Source organism: Colias philodice, chromosome 21 (assembly GCF_061535455.1).
Source record: "Colias philodice isolate Cphi_HAF_F1 chromosome 21, ilColPhil1 Martin Lab GWU primary, whole genome shotgun sequence".
Classification (NCBI taxonomy): Eukaryota; Metazoa; Arthropoda; class Insecta; order Lepidoptera; family Pieridae; genus Colias; species Colias philodice.
The window spans coordinates 5,931,368-5,948,585 of NC_143106.1; the positions used below are offsets into that span (position 1 = coordinate 5,931,368).

Consider the following 17,218-nt stretch of genomic DNA (forward strand, 5'->3'; position numbering starts at 1 on the left):
ATAACTAACCGTTTTCACTAAATGATAATTCCACAGCAACTTTACGCCATAAATAATTTTTATACTTCGTGTCTATATATTGTGGGTTCGCTATACTATACAACGCTGGATATGAGATCGATTAGTTTTTCGTCGTCCATTTTCGATACTTGGAAGGCGTCACTACTAATCTCTCCGGCACGAACGGAGCGACTGTGCATACGTAGCGAAATCACGGACGGGACGGGGCACGTGCGGGACGGGACGTGCTAAACATCGTCGGCGACGATATTTTTCCCGTCCACGTTCCCGTCCCGTCGATGTTCCCGTGACATATGCGTATTTGGATACATTTTGTATGCAACGATGTTTCCAAAACTTCCCGTCACGTCCCGTCCGGGTAAAATCCCGTCACGTATGCAGCGGCCTTTAATTGACCAAACAGGGTGAGAATGTATCGAATTCTCTAAATGCTTCTTAGTTCTATGCCCAGATGTTTAGAACGATTCAAAGAAACTTATGCAATTTTGAACTATATTATGTAAATATTCAAGAATTAAAAAGTAATATGCAAATGAATGCTAGATTGAGAAAGCAAGATTATATCATTTAGTTAGTGAGTGCTAAAAGCTTGAAATTCGATCAATACCTACATTTTAAATTGCACATTACATATTAATTACGATTATTATTATTTTGTTTTATCAGAGATAATATAACGTAACAAACAGATCAGTGCATAGTATAAAACAAAGTCGCCTTCTCTGTCCCTAGGTATATCCCTATGTACTTATGCTTAAATCTTTAAAACTACGCAACGGATTTTAAAGCGGTTTTTTTAATAGATAAAGTAATACGTGTTTAGGTATGTTTTTAAAAGAATTTAATAAATTACAGTATTTAGCAATATAATTACAAAAACCAAGTATATTGCAGTTTGACTATTAATTCTCCGGCCTTATAAAGTTCCCTAGTCATATTTCTTCATGAGATCCGGATACATCTAATCCCATCATTAGAAATCTTGTTCGCGATGAATTAAACTAATAATTATATATGAATATACATATAAACTGGTCGCTATAAACCATCAACTCCTTATAAATGAATGGTAGAAAATTATACGCTTACCTACTATAAACTACTATAAATACGACTAATCTTCAGATTGTAACTAATTTTCTTACCTTAGTATGTTAATTGTGCTTATCGGTCAATCACCCCGCGATAACACTCACGGCGCTAAGTAAGAACTTAGATTAAGTACGGTGTATGTAGGTCATTGCGTTAGCTATATTATAATTTAAATTCCTAAGCATAAAATTATTAGCTAATATGTTTTTCGACATAAAACTTTTTCAAACTTAATAGAGGTGGAATTTCTTTCATAATAGATAAAGAAGTTACGTTTATGTAAGTTCAACTTAATCTCTTTTGCAGAATGGTATGTTTGTAAAAATGTTTTATTCTGCAATACATTTTATTATAGTTATCAAGCCAAGTGGATAATATTTGCGTTTACACATTTATGGTCACATAAAACAATGATTATCATGGGCTCATTTAAACATAGGATGCTCATCGTAAACTGACGGAAGTTGACTTCCAGTGTGGCTGCTTCTGAGCCTAATAAGGGTCTAACGAAGCTGCTTGAATACTTATTTACTTTTGGTTCTAATCACGCTTTGTTAGTCATACATTGTTACCAAAAAAATGTAAGACTTTTCAGCAAATTGCATTCATATTAAAAGTTATTATACAGGCTTCATTTACCAACTAATAAAGCACTATCTGTGTCCCGCGGTTTTACCCGGATTACTCCGCTCTTATTGGTCTTACCGTAATGATACATAGCCTATATTTTTCCACGATTAATGGGCTATCTAAGACTGAAAAAAAATGCAAATCGGACCCGTATTTCCTGAGATTAGCGCGTTCAACAAAGCGAACTCAGCTTTATCATATTAAATAGTATAGCAATGATGATGAATGATGAATTATACAAGTTCATTGCAAACAAATTGCATTGTGTTGACCTCAGGACGAACCATCACAGCCTCATTACAACTTTCTCGTGTGATAAGCGAAAGTATCAATACCAGATTCATACATTATTAATTTCCATTTCAACAGTTCGATTTGACAGGAAAATGACCCGAAGCCTTTTGTTCGACGAACCGATGACCGCATACGGTAGTTTCCGATCGATTATGCTCAGTGAAAGTGTTTAAATCTAGGCTATATCTATACTTGAGTAATATAAAAATCGGATACACGTTGACAGGTTGAATTCGCAATATTGGAGTATTAGCAAATAAACAACTTTTGATATTAAGCTTTTGTATAATCATGATGATAGAGTAATAAAAAGCTTATTTTTATATTAAGTCTACATCTTAAACAAATCCATGTATCTTTTACTAATGTACTTTCTATTATGATTTACATTTTTCAAGACAATTCTCCCAGTGATGAAAGTTGAAGCATTTACCTGTTCCTTCATAATAAAATCTTCAAAATAAGCATATTCTTAAAAACTCTGCAGAAATTGCCCGTTTACCGTCGTAAAGCTCCGCTATTATTAAAGTTCCAACGACTGCAAAGAAGACGTAAAATAAGGTCGGTCATCTTCGATTACAAATCATGCTTATTGCAATAATATGTACATGATTTATGCAAGCTTTTTCTTTTACATGACGGAGATCGTTAAATAAGAAACGCTATCATAAATTCATGCATACTTTGAGGTAGTTTGAGGTTGTAAATCGTATATGATAAAATAAGATGTAAAATAGCTAATATCCAAACTAAACAAAGCTGCTTATTATTTCAATTAATATAAAATACACCTTGAACACGTTGAAAATATTTTCATTTTTTATACGTAGGTACGTAAAAGTGTTGTAAATACATAGGTAGATTACACTTTCCCGAATTCTCTTGAACTCATAAATACCTAGCCTGTATTTAATTGAATACCTAACCTATCCAGATCAGATAATAATCATTCTTAAGATGAAGGCAACATCATAGTATGTAAGTATTTCAAAGACCGTATTCAACAGAGATAATGTTTACGACAATCAAGATAGTTTTTACTCGCTTATTTCTTGTCAGTGGAATTCATGTTCAAAATAGAAGTTACCTACAATTAGTGTCAGTTGGAACAGAGTTATCTAATTCAAGGTCTACATAGGTTTCCTGTTAATAAATCTAGCCTGTACGGACCGGTCTAGGGCTCTATAACGGGATATTTTGCACTTGATTACTAAGATGTACATGCATCCTGCTGTATCTATATTAATATTGTGGGGAATATAAATTTGTTTGTAGGGTCCTGCTGTATCTATGATGGGGTTAATGAGTCACAAACACTGATTACTTCCAAATTAACTTTATTTCTAAGTAAAAATACCGGGAACACATACAGTCGCTATAATGTCACGGAGCAGAGAGAGACCATAGATTATACACCTCACAGGAAGGCACGCAATTTAGGATAATAAATAAATTTACTTTAACAATCTATATTAATATTGTGGGGAATATCAATTTGTTTGTAGGGTAATCCTTGGAAACTTGTTCCACTTTATTTATAAAAAGAAGGTAAGTTACTGTTGAAAAGTATTCACCAAAGAGTTCGTCAGGGACTTATGGGGATTATGCAAAAAGCTAAGGTAGGTTTACATTTGAATAGATTGTTTTATGTGACTCTATCTCTCACATAATTATTATAACAATATTTTCTCGTAAAAACTTTTGACTATTCTGGTTGTTTAAGTTGTTGTTGCTTACAAAAAGCAAATTTAATTAAGGGCAAGTTAAGTCTGTAGTATTTTTGTGAATTCCACAAACTTCAAAATAATAGTTAATAATTTCACTATGTAAGCTTTACAACGTTTTTTCAAATCAATTATTATAGAATACAATGTTCTATACTTTTTCAGCTTTATATAATTGCCTGCATTATAGAGAATACATTCGAGTATAAACAACGTCCATTTCGAAGAATCTAACAATGGTTGGTCCAAAAAAGCGTAGAGTGGTCATACAGAGTTATTTTAAAAACGTTTGTGTGCACCAAGATGAATGCTAAGAGCAGTTGACATCGCTGACCGTTATCGAGTACCACTACACTGATGTGGGCACCGCAAACAATCTATGTAAATATTATTACGTGCTACAAAACAAACTCTACGTCTTTAGTTAAATGAGCTCCCTTTTGATTATAAATGAGTATGGATTGGTAAGTCAAAGTAATGTAATTAATTTTTTTCTTTTTCACAGTTAATTTAAAATGTGTCAACGATGTGTGCGTCCACTTAGAATTAGAGGTTAATTTAGTAATGATCAAAACAGATTTCCAAAATTCCCTACAAAAAATATTAATCCGATTTTTTTCAATTTACGAAGAAACTCATAGGAAATAGACAAACATACGGAATTATCTGATAAATATTCTGATACTGATAATACAAAGCTCGACCTTATTCACCTGTGCTCCCTATGTATCAAAATTTGTGTCAAGAGTTTTTCTTTTATATTTGTAATATTCAGTATGATAAGTCAGTTATTATTTGTTATATTATAGACATATTAATCCTAATAATGTTATTCATGCTAAAGGTGTAAAGAGAAATTCACGAATTAAGTCAAAAGGAGTCAATAAGTCGCTTGGTATGCGGATGTAAATCTATTTGTAAATGTGCCAAGCTCGTGCGATGAGAGTACTCGTGCTGTTGAGTATATGTGCTTGAACCAGCTGTATATGTGTATTTAACCCGTACCCTCGGTTTCTGAACTGGAATACCTTTACTGTTTTATGGTGTTTTATAGTAAAGTTAAATATTCGGCAAAAAAAAATTTTTTGATTAAGTACAGCTTCGCCTTAACACTTTTTAGTGTGAATATTTATTTACGACAGATTTTACAGTTTTATTTCACTTAGCTATTATAATATTCCAACTTATATTTCTAGGAATCTAAATAAAACAAAACAAGATAATATTTTTTGTATTTTTACATATTTTTTAATAAAAATAAAACTGCTACCACGTAACATTTGGTTAGTTTATACGTTAACTTTCTTATTGTTATCAAATTCGTGAGAACTGAGCTGCATCATCGACATTTTTATCTACCTATCTTTAGAAATTTCGCAACTGTCACTCGAGATTATCAAGTTGGAATCTGGTGAGTCAAAGGACACACCTTTTTTTTATTTGTAAACAAAAGTAGGTCATAATTTGTTTTTATTTTTCACTTTTTAACGAATGTATTAAAAACATGAAAAATTAGGTACCAAAATATTTATAAAAAAATATCAAAATATTCACAATCAAACATAGTAGTTGTGAAAACGAACACTGAAAGTTACAAGCTATTTATTTACAGACTTTTTCTTTAAATTGCACACACTAGGCACGTCGCTAAAGTAACTGTATGTACAAGTCATTAAAACAGTGATTTAACATGACATATGAAATATTACGAATTAATTACAATTATAAATGAATTATTGGATTACGCGTTTCAATTCATACATGTTATGAAACAATGACAACTGTTTAGTGTTTTGTCGGAAAAGCATAATTATCTAATATTTTTTACTCATGACGGAAAAATAAGTAGAATAGTTAGTATCGAATTTGGTATTTGAAATGGATTCCGTGTTTATTAAATTCCTAACAACAAAACTAATAGAAATACACTTGTCGTTATAATTAAAGTTACATTAATATTATCGGACTTCATACGACAATTAGTTTTTTGTCTTTGAAAGTTTCACTAACAAAGGTCAATTAAATATTAATTCAACATGCAGGCAGTGTTTCATAGTTGGAATAAATGTATCTTTTTTAAAAAATCATTAAGGTACCTACTTGCATGACAGCCTCAACATTATTCGTCTAGAAAAGGCATTATTTTTTATGCTTCGTATTGTAAATATTTATGATGAAAAAAAAGACAATAAAGACGTTCTTTAATCACAACTCTATTACGTATTGTACCATCTCAAGGTACATACGATAAAGGTGGATTGAATAAAAACAATTTAACAAGTGCATGTTACAATAGCAATTAAGCAATCAAATTATAAAGATATGTAAATGCCTGTCCTTGTTAGTTCGAATAGCTAACACGCTATGTCATACAAGATTTGCATTAAGCTCAAGCAGTGACCTCGGACCGCTGGCATGCGAGAGAAAACGATATTTGTTGATTGAATGTTCGTAAAAAGGTACACAATGGATACAGGTATTCACGGGACAATTCAGTTTGGAGTATTTGTCAATATGCAGAATATTTTACACAACAGCAGGTTTCTATTTAACCTTTATGTGCAAATATTGCAGTATTGGAGAAACTCAGGAATCTCTTGCTTCCAACGTTTCCATTGAGAACTTTCCAGACTCATTCTTCATAGTACCTACGGACAAAACTGAAATCGAGAAAATAATCACTGATCTCAAAACAAACAGTGCAACGGGTATAGATGGTATTTCCAACCGCCTATTAAAATACATCAAGCCGTACATCTCAGCTCCTCTTGCTTATATTTGTAATTTAAGTATATCACATGGTTTATTTCCGGATAGGTGGAAGGTAGCTGCCGTATCTCCTATACATAAAAGCGGTGATAAAAAAGATTTAAATAATTATAGACCTATCTCTCTTCTCAGTGCTATCTCGAAAGTCTTAGAAAAAATTATGAATAGCAGAATGGTTGATTTCCTGGAAAAAAACAATATCTTATCAAATCGTCAATATGGATTTCGTGCAGGTAGATCTACCGTTGATGCCGTATCTGAACTTATTCATATTGTGTCCTCTTCTCTAGATAAGGGCTTGGCCTGTGTCGGAGTGTTTTTGGATTTAGCCAAGGCCTTTGACACAGTGTCAATACCAATTCTTTTGAAGAAATTGGAGAGGTATGGCATCAGAGGTATAGCTTTGGAGTGGTTCAGAAGTTATCTTTCGAACAGAAAGCAATGTACCAAATATCGCGATACTTTTAGCTCTCTTTCACCAGTAACTTTCGGCGTGCCACAGGGGAGTATTTTAGGTCCTACCCTCTTCTTAGTATATCTTAATAATATCGCCAACGTTGGGTTGAGAAATGCTGATATTATCTGCTACGCGGATGATACAGCTATTATTTTTCAAGATACTTCTTGGGATAAAGTCTTTGACGTAACAAAAGAGGGAATGTCAAAGATTGCTTACTGGTTAAACAACAATTTACTTACTCTCAATGCCGCTAAAACCAAATATCTTTGTTTTCACAAAACTGCAGCCTCACAACCTTCATCACTTCCGGATCTGTCTTTTCATTCGTGCAATATTTCTTCCTTGTCTCATCCAGTTCCTCCATGCAATTGTAATAACACAATCAGTAACGCGCATTCCATTAAATATCTGGGCGTAATATTGGATGATAAGTTAAACTTTGAAGGCCACATACATGCAACAACTGCAAGAGTTCGTAAACTAATATACCCCATGAAACACCTACGCTCTGTCGCTAAATACGAGTTACTCAGGAGAATATATATAGCTTTATGTGAACCTATAATTAGTTATTGTATCTGTGTTTGGGGTGGATGTGGATCCTCCAAATTATTGGTTCTGGAAAGAGCACAAAGAGCTGTGTTAAAGGTTATGCTGCATCTCCCTATCCGCTACCCAACTGACTTGCTTTATAAGGAGACTGGATTGTTGAGCGTCAGAAAATTATTTATTCTTAATGTAGCATTACTAACCCATAAAAATATTATCTCTTCAAGTGATCACGCTAACTTACTCAGCAATAGAATTTATAAAATTCCTTTACCTCAGGTTGCTACCTCCTTTGCCAAACGATTTAGTCAATTCCTACACCCGCTTATATATAACCGCGTTAACCAGGCATTGCATTCTATTAGGCAGAGTGGTGTCGCAAAGGCCAAGAAAATTATTAAAAAATGGCTACTCTCTTTGTCTTTTCAACAAACGGAAAATTTGATTAGGTCTTTAATGTAACGCTCTTACTCACAAGTTTTACCCCCAAGCATTTCTTATTCAGCACACATATAAAAAGTATCTATTTATTTATATTTTTTATTTTGATATTTATTCATTTTTTTTGTTCATTTAAGTTTCATCTAATAGTATAAATCATAAAGAATAATATATCAATTGCAATTTATTCCTAAAACATTAATAAATCGACATTTCATTTACATCCATGTCTAGTTTTGTTTGTTTCTTTAAGTATATTTTGTATTGATGCTCACAATACAGGCCACGAGTCTAGTGTGGGCATCTTGGTTCAAATGATGTATAGAGTATACTACATATTTACTGTGCTAACAGCTTTATTGTAATAAGTTCAACGAGATTGTATGCTTGATTTTTGAATAAATATTTTTTACTTTTTACTTTTAAATGGAATGATAGGTTAAGGACATGATTATGAGGTCATACAGGTACATACATGAGTGGAGATGATTGTTTTTATTCGATTTTTCTTTGGTTTACCTATCGTTTATAATAAAAATACATATCGTACAATTTGATCTTAGCGATCTTACTTAGCAAAAATATTACTCGAGGCAGAGATAAAAATTCCATAGTTTTTATGGCATATTTCCGCCAAATTATTGTTTAAGAGTTGGGATGAGGCACTAGCAAAAAGTGGAATAACTTTAGATACAATATATTTGTAATCAAATATTTCTAAAGGCGCAGTAGGCAATTAATTTTAGTGTAAAACAAAATAAAACTAAAGGACCCATAACGGTAAACATTAATAGCAAAAACGAAATACATTTGGGATCAATAACACCATTGTAACATGTGAAAGTTATAGATGGTGAAATAATTGCGTTCAATTGTAGATGTAATAATCGTTATGACTGAGGCTTTCATGGACAATTGTGATCGTATGGGTATAATAGGATACGCTTCACTGATCTTTGGTTATTAGCTTTTGAAAGTTCTCGCTAAGGATTCGTATTCATTTGCAACTGTATAAATAAGCTGTATAAATACGCCTAGGCATACTAGATATAGGAATAAATAGCAATAATATATCGAATACCACGATAGATAATGTTTCGATTTTCGTCTATAATAATTTTTATACTGGACGACGAAGCGTGGGACGACCACCCACAAGATGGACAGACGACCTGGTCCGAGTGGCAGGGAGCCGCTGGATGCAGGCCGCCGGTGACCGGTCGTGGTGGAAAACCCTGAGGGAGGCCTTTGTCCAGCAGTGGACGTCCCACGGCTGAAACGACGACGACGACGACGACGAATTTTTATATAAAAAAAGGTGTTGAGATTTGTTATTTACCCTAATATTTAAGGCCAGGCCATCAATTAAATCAACTTAATTATTATTTTATTTAAGAGTTCGCAATAGATTTATTAATATTTTAATAAACTTGATTAAAATTAACTATATCTGAACAATTTCCTGTTTTATTGCGTTTTACGATACGTTCTATAAAATATTTAAATTGAAAGTAAAATCTAAAGAATTATAAAGTTATATTATACTAATCTTTGGATCTACTGTTTGTTGATACGAGGCACGTGTACGTACTTTTTAAATAATTGAGCATGCTATAGTTATTAGCACCTGTGTGCTATAACCGTGTTTATCATTTCATCGCTTATTTCATCAGCAAACACTCATCCCGTTAGGCAATTAAATGCTTCAGACAATTACTTTTAGACAGTTTGTTATTAAACATTTAAGATTCAGGCATGGACCACTTTTATTTGGTTTACTGATCGTTTTTCTTTAATTTTAGACAAGTATTATTAGATACTAGATTTCCGCCCGCGGCTTCGCCCGCGTTTTCAAAGGAAAACCCGCATAGTTCCCGTTCCCGTGGGATTTCTGGGATAAAACCTATCCTATGTGTTAATCCAAGTTACCCTCTATATGTATGCTAAATTTCATTGTAATCGGTTCAGTAGTTTTTACGCGAAAGAGTAACAAACATCCATACATCCATACATCCATACAAACTTTCGCCTTTATAATAGTATATTATATATTATGATTAAGATTAATGTCAGCCTGCTGTTCTTCAAGAAAATATTTAATGTGCCTACTTATAACTAACTTATAAGAATTATATTTCGAATCTTTTATCAATACGATTGCTTAAAATAACCATTTATTATAGTACCTATACTTAACTAACTTTATTATAATGTCCAAGTTCGATTATGTATCTAATTAATAATCCATTATTAATTAAAACTAGTTAAAACGCAAATCGCTCAAAAATCTAACTAAAAAAACATTAATATAAACTTGTCTATCTTGTTAGACTTGTAATTTTCATATCCGTATTAACATACAGCTTCCTTTATCAGTTAATATTGATATTTGAGTGAAATTGGCTTGCGAAATAAGAAGGTAAATAAATGACGTACTTAGTGTTATCAGGTAATAAATACTGGTTATGGCTTTCTCTGTTTTGCCTGCCTACTTAATGGTTTCTTGGACAAATCAATAATTCGCTTTATCGATTTACGAAAGGTTATTTTATTGAATTGTTGTTTTAGTAAGCAGTATTCACTTTAATCAATATTGTATAGTTTTTAATTGATCAAGAAAATTTTTCTTGTGGTGTTTACGAAACCGTAAATTGTCTATGGACTGGGAATTAAATAGGCTGATAATCTTAATAATTACCCAATTTTTACACACCAAAGATAAGATATAGACAAATAACAACTTGAACCAAGTATTATTTTTTAGTACAAATTCACATTTACTGACATAACATTTGTTTCAAATTTTGTTTTATCAACAGCTGTGATGAAGACGAACATACACAAACAAGTCTAGAACATTCTATCCCCGTCTCGCTTAAAATTCAATGCATAATACATCACCGAGATATACCGACCTTTAACATGAAAACATATCGAGAAAAACGAAAATAGACGATGGCTGTTGGAATGTCGACCGCCTCACCTTGACTGGAAGGCAACCGTTCGCCAGCAATGCCGTGCTTAATAGAGCCTGGTCAATGGATCCTAATTATTATTCGTATAAATCAATCATTAAACTATAAAGTAGCAATCACGTTTGGCCGAAACTAGATTGGCTGAGATAAGAATGTAATCAAGACAAGACTTAACAATAAAGCAAAGGTTAAATATGCTACAATATGTACAATGGTATGTGACATTTTCTACTAGTTAAACTTGATTTAATTCCAGTTTTTATCTTGATTAAAAGTATGTTTATTGACACAAATAATATGACAGAATTTTCTAAAATATTAAGTTTTTGCCTCAAATCGATTTGACCAAAAAAACGAGGATATTAAAACGATTTATTGTACAATTTCTTTAAAATTTCTAGCGAACATTTGGTATAGTATATATTTGAACATATATAGCATGTAGAAACAAAACACACATGTTTGTATTTCTATAATACATTGCGAATACGCAATCGTCACACTTTCCCCGAGTTTGTCTCCTTTCACATCAAAACAGATGGCGGGCGGAACACGACTTAATACAACCTATTAACCGTACGACTTGTATTAATTGAAAATTGCAGTGGAAGCAATAACCATTAGTGAAAGTTAGGATGCAATCTTCTTCCTTTTTATACGATACGATACCGACACGATTGCGATAACATGATCGTTAACTTTAAAAACACCCACGGCAATTAATACAATTTTTAACTTAGAGATTATATTTTTAATATACCTGGTGCTATAAATTTTAACTTTTTATTCGTAATTACTAATTAGTGTAATTATATGTTGTTGTGATAGTATTAAACTTGATTTACTTTTATTCTTTGATATTAAACTGAATTTTTTTTAAATACCTGAATTTGAAATTTTCAATGAAAGTTTTTCATCGACAAAATCATGTAAGTACCTAGATATATTTTTTTCACATGCACGATTTTCAATTAAACAAATCTTCCATCTTGGATTGTCCTAATAGTAAAAAGTATATAACTAAGCATATTTCAGAAGAAACATTAGAAATCCTGAAGAACCTATTTTTATGGGACCAAATATTGGTGACAGGATAAAATTACTTAAGTTTATAATATCAGCTTATAATAACATGAAAAGTGCAAAGAATTGTTAGTTTCCTTTCTCTCACACCCGTAAACATAGTTAACCAATAATATGTAATGGCAATAAATATCCAACTATGTATACTTCACAATAACACTAGAACATTGTATTTTATTCCCCGCGAAGTAATCAAGTCTTTCAAAAACAGCAGTAAAATCTTTCAAAGCCTTGTGCTTTCGCCACGCAGGTCACTCTCAAGGTGGGAAAATGTAAGGTTTCATTTCACTGACGCTTGAATACGTGTTTTGTGGCGATATTATGAAAAGGAAAGTTGTATTTTATTTGAACATATGTAGTTTTAAACTAAATTATATATGTGTTAAAGGGACATTCGGTTTTGCATGGACTTTCTCATCCGTTGTGTACAAACATCGCTTATATTTTTATATGTATCACTTTAATTTACCACATTGTATACTACGGTAACATAATTTATGAGCAAGTCGAAAATTAATGAATTATTTATAGTTTTGTAACACTACCTTTGTATACGCCCACCGCTTGGTTTGCACCTGTTCTTAAGTCGAGCTGTAGAATTTTGTAAGTACCTTACTACTAAATATTCATCGATACTTCTTGAAATCAAAACGATTTTATTTAAAAACAAATACATTTGTGTACACGTAGCAGCTATATCGCTTAAGCACATTCCTTCTAGATCATTCTATGAATATATTATGCGTTATCGAAAAAACTGTTGTAAAACTATTATTTGGAACATTTTTATTAAATTTCATGTCGAAAAATGCTTGGGATTTATATCTGCTTGCATAAACTTCATATAAATATTTGCATAAGTCATACAAGAAGATAAGAACGAGGGGAATAACATCTTATAAAATTATATTTGGATATGAAATCATCACCAAATCAAGCTTGCGTTGGGAAGGACAAAATGACCAATGCAAAACAATATTTATAAGTCGATTTTTAATATTATAATATCAGTGAGCTGAAATGTTACCTACATTTCAGCTCACTGATACTGAGTTTTATGTATCGAAATTTAATGTTTATATCATTTTTGTATTGGAATTATCGTCGCAGAGACGATTCTCTGCGACGATAATTCCAATAGAAGAAAATTAGAACACAAAGCGGTATTTGGACCCGATGGTCCAAATACCGCTTTGTGTTCTAATTTTCTTTTTCATTTTGTTTACTTTTAACCCCTTTTTATTTTTAAATGGCCAGTAACTTTTCGCTAGTCGTTTTAAGTCGTCCCCGATTAATTTGTTAGAAATATTTTTTATTCATCACATATCATATTTTTCATACCGCTCTCAGGTTTCACTATATACACATAAGGCGACAGACTGAAGGTCGGTTTGTTCGTGACGAGAATACGATCACTTCACATTCTAATGCTAATAACATACTTTATGGCTTTCTTACGCGTTACAATTATAACGTCCGTTATTGCCATTTTAATCAAAACTGATAGCGAATTGAAAACACCAGTTATAATAAAATAGGGGAATACGATTTATATGAAACAGAGAAAAGAAACTGAATAAGTGCATGCAAGGCGACGTTTAACTCTTCTTGCCTGTCTATATTACAATATTACTATAACAAATAACAATATTAAATACTGGAGGCAGTAGTTTCTTTCATTAGTATTTTTTATTCGAAATAAACTTTGCTCACTTTAAATAACCTCAAACTCAAAAGAGCTTATAATAAAGAACCATTTTCATTATTTAAAGGTGTTTATCAAAACGGTATTAATATTGAACTAGTCCAGACATCATACGTGTTATAATTTGTAACTAACCGAAAAAGTGACCACTAGTTACGCAATGCCACGGAAGAATCGATTCATTTTAATTGACCGCTCGGTACCGTAAGCCGACCGAATGCTTGCCAAATCGGACAATGATTTCATTTACTATGGGTAATTGAAAACGTGTACAGGTACTATTACACTAATATCAGAATTCGTAGCCTTGTTATATTATACGTGACATAGGCTGGCATATTTACCACTTGGTGATAATGTATGCTTGAATGTCGCTATCACTGAACCATTGCGACAGTAAAACCTTGGAGGCACTTCCCTGTAGGCTTTGTTTTGTTATTTTAAGAAATCGATTTTTCTCTGTTGCTAAGCATTTTGTATAATATACTTGCTCTATTATTTCATGCGTTTTACCTTTACCCGATTTAAGAAAGTCAGTAATAAGAAACACAAACGTATTGAAAAACCCGTAATAATTTTTTTACGATTTATCGCCATAGTAACAAGGGATGTAACCCAACTATGTAACCAAATATCGTATGACATGCACTTCTCAAATCATGATCAAATTCCAACGCTCAAAGTTATTAAAAACGAGCCCTATACAACTCTCAAAAGTAAAAAAAAAACACAAAAAACATCGAGGCACGCGATCAAGAATCGAACTTGAAACATTAACGTGCCAGACACACCTACCTGTTTTGTGAAAAGTAACAGTGTATAATCGAAAACACAATGCTTAAATATTCGATTATTATTCTAAAAAATAAGATTTGAATTGTAAAAGAGTTATTTGAAATTATATTACTTCATAAAACATGGAATTCTGCGACTAAAATATGTACATACTTACATACAGTAATTAAAATCTCTTTTGTACTCGTATGATCACTGCGATTAACTAGATAGGTATGTCACCCAAAAAAGTTTACCAGTAAATAACACTATGTAAAAAGTGCGACAAAACAAAAAAATAATGCATAACCCTTTCTTTATGTGTGCACGACTGTACTAAATATTTTGAACGAAACAAGTTTACGAATACCGTAGAAATAGGAGATATCTGGTCCTGGGTACGCTTTACTTTAGACTTTAGATAATGTTGATATCGAAGCGTAAACAATTCTATCTTACTGATACATTTGGTGAAATCCTTTAGTTATTCGGTAAGAGTAATGTGAAAGAGAACTTTTTAATAATAGGTATTCCAAGCAATAGTTTAGTTTTATATGAGTAAATGTAAACAAGTTTAGTAGACATTTAAAAGATTAAGAAGACATTTTTAAACTTTCCTTATTTTAATTCGATGTGTACAAAAGAAGGCTTTGACCTGTATTCCCAACAAATATTAAATTAAGAAAATATTACGTCCATTTGAGTGCCTAAATATTTGAGTTTAAACTTTGGTTTATTGAAACCAAGACAAATATTTTAAATACCCACCATAAACAACACATTGTCAACAGACAATTTTAGGACAAAAGCAAATAATACTTTCTACTTCAAAATTAACACAAATTTACGCTTATTGTTAGAAGAGAATGAGTGTCAAAATCATTAACAATTTTTCGGATTATTATTAACTGTAATCCGCGAATACCGTGTTCTTAACAATTTAATAGGCAAATCAGTATGAGTGGATTTAATACGCCTACAGATACACCTGACTGGATTCACTTTTACTGTTAACATTCACGCGATGTAGTGAAAACAATTGATTTGAGAACATTACCTACTTTCTCGTATCCTTTATCTAATGGTGTGGATAATATCGTGATAAAATGAAATGCTATTGTCGGAAACAGTAATTTTTCGGCCATTTACATATTTTAAAGTAAATTTGGAAATTTTACATAAAGTTGGGGAAATTGTTTGCTCTTGTAGTCTACAAGAGCAAACAATTTCCCCAACTTTATGTAAAATATTTGTATGTAATGTTGCTCTACAAGTTGTAGAGCAACATTACATACAAATATTTTTAATAAACAAAAACTTAGGATAACAAAATGGTACAACTGTAGAAAATAACGACTTCACACTGAGAATTTTTGTGGTTACAGAATTGTATAGTAAATAGTTATATTTATAGCCAGGGGTCGATAGATTTTTTCATATAATTTTCCTTTTAATTCATATTAAATTTCGTTTATATCATAACCATATCATAACCATATCCTAACCTACATAATTAAGTAGTATTTTTTATATATTACCTTCAAGAAGTGTAGCCTTATACGTAACTGACTTGTCACCTCAAAACCTTAATTTACGAACATTTTACGAAGCGATTATTATCTGTGCCTTAATGATATGTGACATTAAATATAAAAATAGGTAAATATGATACGAATCATATGTTCTCGTATAAGTTATACAAAATAAACACTTTATACGACCGTGAATTTAAAATATGTTAATCAACGTACTTTACACTCTCATAAATTTCCTCATTATCTTTTAATCTTATTACATTCTTAAAATGTATCTTACGAAAACAGGTATTAAACATCTTAGGCACGTATCTAAATGAATTATTATTCTGTCTATTTTTTTTATTATCAGTTGAATTATTAATTTAAGTATAATATGCCTCTTCTCATACTAAAACCTTTGAAATTTAATCACAATATTCAAATACATACTTAAGACATTAAATAGAGTTTTGGAGCTTTCACAAAAATATTAAATTTTCTCCAGAATTCTTATAACATTGCGCGCGCAACATCTATTTTCGCGCGCATTTTTTTTTTCTTATCTGTGCTGTCAACATGCGAAAGAAAAGTGTATACACGTTCAGAAATCGAAAGTTCACATTGCGTTCCGTTTGTAAACTATTATCAAGAATTCAGGTATTTTGGCTTACGCATGCTACTTTCCCTCGTGTTTATATTTCACACGTTTGAAACTTTTTGAACGGTGTGTTGTATAATATGTGTTATTGTGGGAACTGACCATTGCAGTTGTCGAAGCAAATTTGATATTAACATAGTGCATTACGTAAGGCAATAAACAAAGTATAATACAAAAACATACTATCATTTCTGGCCGTTAGAATCTGGTTTTATTTAATGTGACAAACCTTATTTTAATTATTGAACAAAGATATAATGTTATGAATTTAAAATACCTTTAGATGAATCACAAATAAAATGAAAATATAGCATTTATAATAATGTAGGTAATATGTATCTTCAAATTTAAGGAAAATAAGTTATTTTAACTTATAAATAAAATTCACTTGATTGCATACACTTGTTACAAAATATCAAAGGTTAAGAATAAAACCTATGAATTAATAAAAACAATAATTTAGATAAAATTTGGGCCGAATAAAAAATAGTTTAATTTATTGATGTTCAAAATCAGAACTGCTTCA

The 17,218-nt window shown here is 31.6% G+C and overlaps 1 protein-coding gene across 2 annotated transcripts in view; it reads right to left on the reverse strand.

Moving 5' to 3' along the window:
• LOC149478932 (uncharacterized) overlaps nucleotides 1-17,218 on the reverse strand; it is a 66,744-nt gene that overhangs the window by 34,270 nt on the left and 15,256 nt on the right. The window lies entirely within an intron of this gene.